Source organism: Otolemur garnettii, unplaced genomic scaffold (genome assembly GCF_000181295.1).
Source record: "Otolemur garnettii isolate 467f Iridium unplaced genomic scaffold, OtoGar3 scaffold00053, whole genome shotgun sequence".
NCBI classification, from domain to species: domain Eukaryota; kingdom Metazoa; phylum Chordata; class Mammalia; order Primates; family Galagidae; genus Otolemur; species Otolemur garnettii.
The window spans coordinates 6,305,325-6,311,672 of NW_003852448.1; positions in this window are offsets into that span (position 1 = coordinate 6,305,325).

Consider the following 6,348-nt stretch of genomic DNA (forward strand, 5'->3'; position numbering starts at 1 on the left):
TACAAGGCATTATCTCTAAACCCTGCAAACCAGTTCACTAAGATTCTGTGGGAAAGAAGCTTGGTTAGGTTCCCAGAGAATATTTGTAAAAATTTTGTAGTAAATGCATATATTCATGTTTCTTAGTTCTTAAGAAAACATTCTAAGTTCAGAGCCTTTTCTTTCTCTCTTTAGTTAAGTATGTAAATCTATAGTTTACATCTTATAGCCATGAATGGGCTCCAAAAGTATGCTCAAGAACCACATCAGGGGCAGTGCCTGTAGCTCAGGGGTTAGGGCGCCAGCCACATACACCAAGGCTGGCAGGTTCAAATCTGGACCCGGCCAGCTAAGGCAACAATTGACAACTGCAACAGAAAAATAGCCAGTGTGGTGGCAGGCACCTGTAGTCCCAGCTGCTCAGGAGGCTGGGGCAAGAGAATCACTTAAGCCCAAGAGTTTGAGGTTGCTGTGAGCAGTGATGCCACAGCACTCTACTGAGGGCAACACAGGAAAGAAAGGAAGAAAGAAAGAGAGAACCACATCAGGGGCAGGGTGTGGTGGCTCACACCTGCAATCTTAGTAGGGAAGCCAGAGCAGGTGGATTGCTTAAGCTCAGGAGTTTGAGACCAGCCTGAGCAAGAGTGAAACTGCATCTCTAAAAAATAGCTAGGCATTGTGGTGGGCACTATAGTCCCAGATACTCGGGAGGCTGCGGCAAGAGGATTGCTTGAGCCTAAGAGTTTGAGGTTGCTGTGAGCTATGGCACTAGGCACTCTACCAAGGGTAACAAAGTGAGACTCTGTCTCCAAAAATAATAAAATAACATAACATAAAATAAAATAAAATTAAATTAAAATGAGCAATACCAAAGTATATTTATTATTCATTGAACAAATAGATAAAAAGTATGTGATATAAAAGGAAAGAAAATTAGGTTATGATCAAACTTCTGGCAATAACACTTCATACCAGAAAATTGAGCAGATTCTTTTGAGCCAAGTATATTATGTTCAGCAAAGCTGACCCTCAAGTATCAATGGCACAGACAAACTATTACCAGGAATATTGTTGTCTTTAGTCCTTCCTAAGAAATCTTCTAGAGAAGGAATTCCAAACACCAAAATGTCTGAAGAGATATGGACATAGGAGTAAATGAGGAACATTGAGTATGTAATTAGTTGTAGAACTAAGTGGAAATGTAGGTTACAAAGGAGAAATATGGGGGATGTTGGCATGATGTATGCAAAACAAATTTTTTACTCTTTTATTAGTCGTAATTGGTGGTAGTAGAAGTATTACTGTTATATTGACAGTGTTGTATGTAGTTATAGGATTTTTTTTTTTTTTGAGCAGAATCTCACTCTGTTGTCCAGACTAGAGTGCCGTTGTGTCAGACTATCTTATAGCAACCTCAGACTCCTGGGTTCAAGTGATCCCACTGCCTGGGTCTCCCAAGTAGCAGAGGCTACAGATAACCTGCCACAATACTGGCTGATTTTTTTTTCTACTTTTAGTAAAGACAGGGTCTTGTTCTTGCTCACCTGGTCTTGAACTCCTGAGCTCAAGCAATCCTCCTACCTCAGCCTTCCAGAGTGCTGGGATTAGAGGCATGAGCCACTGCACCCAGGTGATAGGTTTGGTAAAATTCAGGTGTGAAATTGTCTGGTCCAGGACTTCTTTTTTTGTTTGTTTGAAGATTTTTTGTTGCTGCTTCAATTTTGGTGATTGCTATTGGTCTGCTGAGAAGTTCCAGATCTTCCTGATTGACCCTAGGAAGAGTGTACTTCCAAAAACTTATCCGTTTCCTTCATGTTTTCAAGTTAATGAGCATAGAGATTTTTATAGTATTCCAAGGAGGTATTTTGGTTTTTTTTTTTTTTTGAAACAGAGTCTCACTATGTCACCCTCAGTAGAGTGCTATGGCGTCACAGCTCACAGCAACCTCAAACACTTCAGGTGAAGAGATTCTCTTACCTCAGCCTGCCAAAATGCCCAGCTATATTTTATTGCAGTTGTCATTGTTGTTTAGCTGGCCCAGGCTGGGTTTGAAACCACCAGCCCTGGTGTATATGGCTGGCAGCCTAGTTGCTGAGCTACAGGCGCTGAGCCTCCAAGGAGATATTTTGTATTTCCATGTTATCGGAAATTCCCCTTTTTCATTTTTCACTGAGATCATTAGAGTTCTTTCTCTTCTGTTTCTGATTAACCCACCTAGAGGCTTGTCAATTTTGTTTATCCTTTCAAAGAACCAATTCTTTGCTTCATTAATCCTCTACACAGCTCCTTTGTTCTTGATTTAATTTAGTTCCGTTCTGGTCTGAGTTACTTCTCTTTGGCTTCTGGGTTTGGGATTGGTCTGCTCTTCCCTGTCCAGTTCCTTAGATTGTTGATCTGTGGTCTTTCTGTCTTTTGGATGTAGGCATTTAAGGCTATGAGTATTCCTCTCAGGACTGCTTTTCCCTGTAATCCCAGCTACTTGGGAGGCTGAGGCAAGAGAATCCCTTAAGCCCGAGAGTTTGAGGTTGCTGTGAGCTGTGATGCAATGGCACTCTACTGAGGGTGACAAAGTGAGACTCTGTCTCAAAAAAGAAAAAAAAAAGAGAGCCTGCAGTTTCCTTCTCATCCCTCTTAGGTATAAAGATTCCATAACTAACAAAATAAAAACAAAGAAACAAAAAAACACCCTTCTCGGTGAAGTGCCCATGCGGTGGAATTCAATAGAAATGATCATATGTTGGCAAATCTTGGTCATTAATTAGCCAAATCTTGTGTGCCTCTCTTTATATACCCAAAGGAGAGGATAATCCTGTCAGCCTATCTCAGAGGTTATGAGATTAAGTGGGAAGACAATTATGAGCATGATTTAGGAACCAAGGATGTACTTATAAAATGTAAGCTTTTATTACTGGCACCTATTTTCATGTAGAACATAAAATAAATGCTCAATAAACAGATGAGTATTGATTGATTACTTGCCAGCCAGACAGCCAGGCTGCTTCAGGAAACCCTATAAGGACACCTATTCAGTACATGTTATTTTTAAACATCTCATTGTCAACATTAATACCAAATTCTCAATCTTGTTTCCAAAATCACCCCTAGAATGAGTTTTTACATAAGAGTTTTATATACACGATAGATCTATTCAGCTGGGTGATGGGGGAGGCTGCCAGGATTAAGTCGAGCAGAGGAATCTGTCCCAGAGGTCAGTGTGACCCTGGCGCTGAGCGGGTCTTCTTTCCCCATGTGTACACGCCTCTCTGATTTCATAGCTCTGAACTTTTAAAATATCCCTACCATTCATATTTTAGCTGCTCCCTATGGTAATATTATAAAAATGTCCAGAAGTTGTCTATAAAAAGAGGACACAGTCCATTTAAAATTACTAATGCCCATTAGTTTTTTACAGGGGTCCTCAAACTTTTAAAACAGGGGGCCAGTTCACTGTCCCTCAGACCATTGGAGAGCTAGACCGCGAGCCCTAGGATGAGTCAGCTACTAAGCAGGACAGGCAGCGGCGGCAAAAACACCCGGCGGGCCGGATAAATGTCCTAGGTGGGCTGCATGTGGCCCGCAGGCCATAGTTTGAGGACACCTGGTTTTTAAAAACTGGCTGATGTATTCTTCTTCAGCTTTGGAGAGTTGAGGGTTGTTGTCCACTAGCAGAAATGTTTTCTCCTCCCTCCTTCTCTTCTTCCCTTCCCTCTCCCCCCCCATTCTTTCTCCTCTTAGCTCCTGAGTCATCTATTTCCTATCATCACCAGTCCACTTTTTAAAATTTTAAGGTTTTGTGAACTGATATTCAGATTTCTTAGCATCATCCTTTCACTTGAAGAAACCCTAAGACTGGCATCCTGTGCTGCTCCCCAGCTGACCCCAGCTGACCCTTGCTGTCCACAGAGGCAGCTAACACTGCCTTCCCCGTCTCCCTGAAGGTCAAAAGTGATAATAAATGTGAAAGTGTTTTGATGACACAAGAAGAGCAATACAAATGTCAGGTGTTATTATTGATAATTCATGAGCTGAAACACTGACTAACACTCTCTAGCCAGAGGAAACTGGTTCTTGTACTTAGATTTTTTATTCCACTTAGTCTTATTAGAAGATAGCTTTTAACAAAAACAGGAAACGAAGGGGTGGCTCATTCTCAACAAGTTGTTTGCATGCAAGACACTAAACATTGAAGACTTACTATGTCAAGAGAGACAATTAACTCTAACCTAAAACCTATTGTACAGCACCAAAAAGAAAAATAGAACAAAAGGCTTTGAGGACTCTTCTCTGCTGAAGCTTTTGGGAAGGTGCTGATTGCCTGAGGAATCAGCAGTCATTTAATAGGATTCCATGACATCAGGCTGGGTTGGGCTGGTGTAACACTAGCATGAGGTCATTCACAGCTAATCAAGTGGGCACTAGAGAAAGGTGCCATTCATCAGTTATTACCTCAACCAGCAACAAAAGGGCTGGGTTTAGTTAATGGAAACCAAGGGCTTAATGAATCAGACTAAATAAGGAGGGTGGTGGTAATTGTGTCATTAAGGCCCTAATGCCGAGAACCTGTCTACTTAAATTGGCCCTACGGCAACTTCTCCAAAGGTGATTCTATGGTCATTTAAAAAGCATTCTGCCTTCCGTGGTTGGGCCTTTCTTATTGCAGTCACTGAAAAGTGGTTTCTGGGTTACTAGGGGTTTGTTCTGGGTCATTGGGAATGTTCATTATTGGGCTGCAAAAATGTTGGTAATGCCCGTTGTATGCTCTCCCAGTGGCAGGTGTCTAATCAGCAAGTCGATGTGACTATATATGAAACACACACACAAACTGAGGCTGAGTGTAGTGAATGCCTTCTGGAACCAGTCTCTTTTTACAGTGCCATCACACCAGGCAAGCACACAAATGATTCCAAGTCAAGGAAAGGGCTATAAAAGAAATAGAAAGGGCCGTGGGGGGAGGGCAGCCCAAAGGACTGAACGTGATTGCATCTGACTGTGGGCTCCGGAGCTACTCTCTAGAAAGAGGACTCCCGGTCTTGGGCAAGGTAGGCTGACAGAGACAAGAGGTAGAAGTGTGAGACAGAAGTAATAAGGGTTTGAGAAAACTATAACATTGGGCCGCTGGAGTTGGGATGAATGAAAGATTTTTAAGGTTATGTACATGGAGTAAGAAAAGAGAACTTTGGCTCTCAGCCTGGGTCTGCGAAAGAGAAGCGAAATAATTAACCAGCCTCAAGGAGTCAGGGGCCAGGCGTGTTTGTGGTGAATTTTGGGATATGGTGGCTTGAAGACACACAGGGGAGAAAGAAACAAAGAGAGAACCAAAAAGGGCGGGACCCAGACACAGGCTCCGCTCTGCCCTCTGCAGTGGACAAATCCTGATGGACCCCAGATGAAGGATGCACGATTCAAATGAAGGGGCATCTAAGGATCCAAAATGTTGGTTGCCAATTCCAGGATGTAGCAAGAGGGGAAGGCAGGCAGGAGCAGGGTGTGACACAGAGCAGCACAGCAGCTCTCAGCCGTCAGCAGCATCCTGTCACCTGGAGAGCTTTTCATCCCCGTCACCTGGAGAGCTTGTTAAGACGCTGGGTGCTGGTCCCCACCTCTGCAGTTTCTGATTCAGGAGGTCTGTGGTGGGGCCTGCAATTTGCTTCTTTTTGTCCCTCAGGCTAGAGTGCTATGTTATCAGCCTAGCTCACAGCAACCTCAGACTCCTGGGCTCAAGCGATCCTCCTGCCTCAGCCTCATTTCTTTCTTTTTTTCTTTTTTTGAGACAGTGTCTCACTATGTCACCCTTAGCACAGTGCCATGGCATCACAGCTCACAGCAACCTCCAACTCTTGGGCTTAAGCAATTCTCTTGCCTCAGCCTCCCAAGTAGCTGGGACTACAGATGCCTGCCACAGCGCCAGCTATTTTTTGGTTGTAATTGTCATTGTTGTTTGGCAGGCCCAAGCCGGGTTCAAACCCACTAGGCTTGTTGTATGTGGCTGGCGCCATAAACACTGTACTACAGGCACTGAGCCTGGAAGTTGCATTTCTGACCAATTCCCAGAACTGGTCTGGAAACCACAGTTTGGGAACCACTGGTACAGAGGAAGTATGAGTTTTAAATTCAGAAGGATCTGAGATCGATTTCCAGTTCAGTCAAGGTACCCAACTTCTGAGCTTTCTTGAGTGAAAAATGTAGAAATAAACTACAAATTCTATCCCCTGCAAGACCTGCTACATAACTTGCAGGTCCCAGTGCAAAGTGAAGATGTGGGCACCCTGGTTCAAGAAGCATTAAGAATTTCAAGGTGGCGCCTGTGGCTCAAAGGAGTAGGGCACCAGCCCCATAGGCCAGAGGTGGTGGGTTCAAACCCAGCCCTTG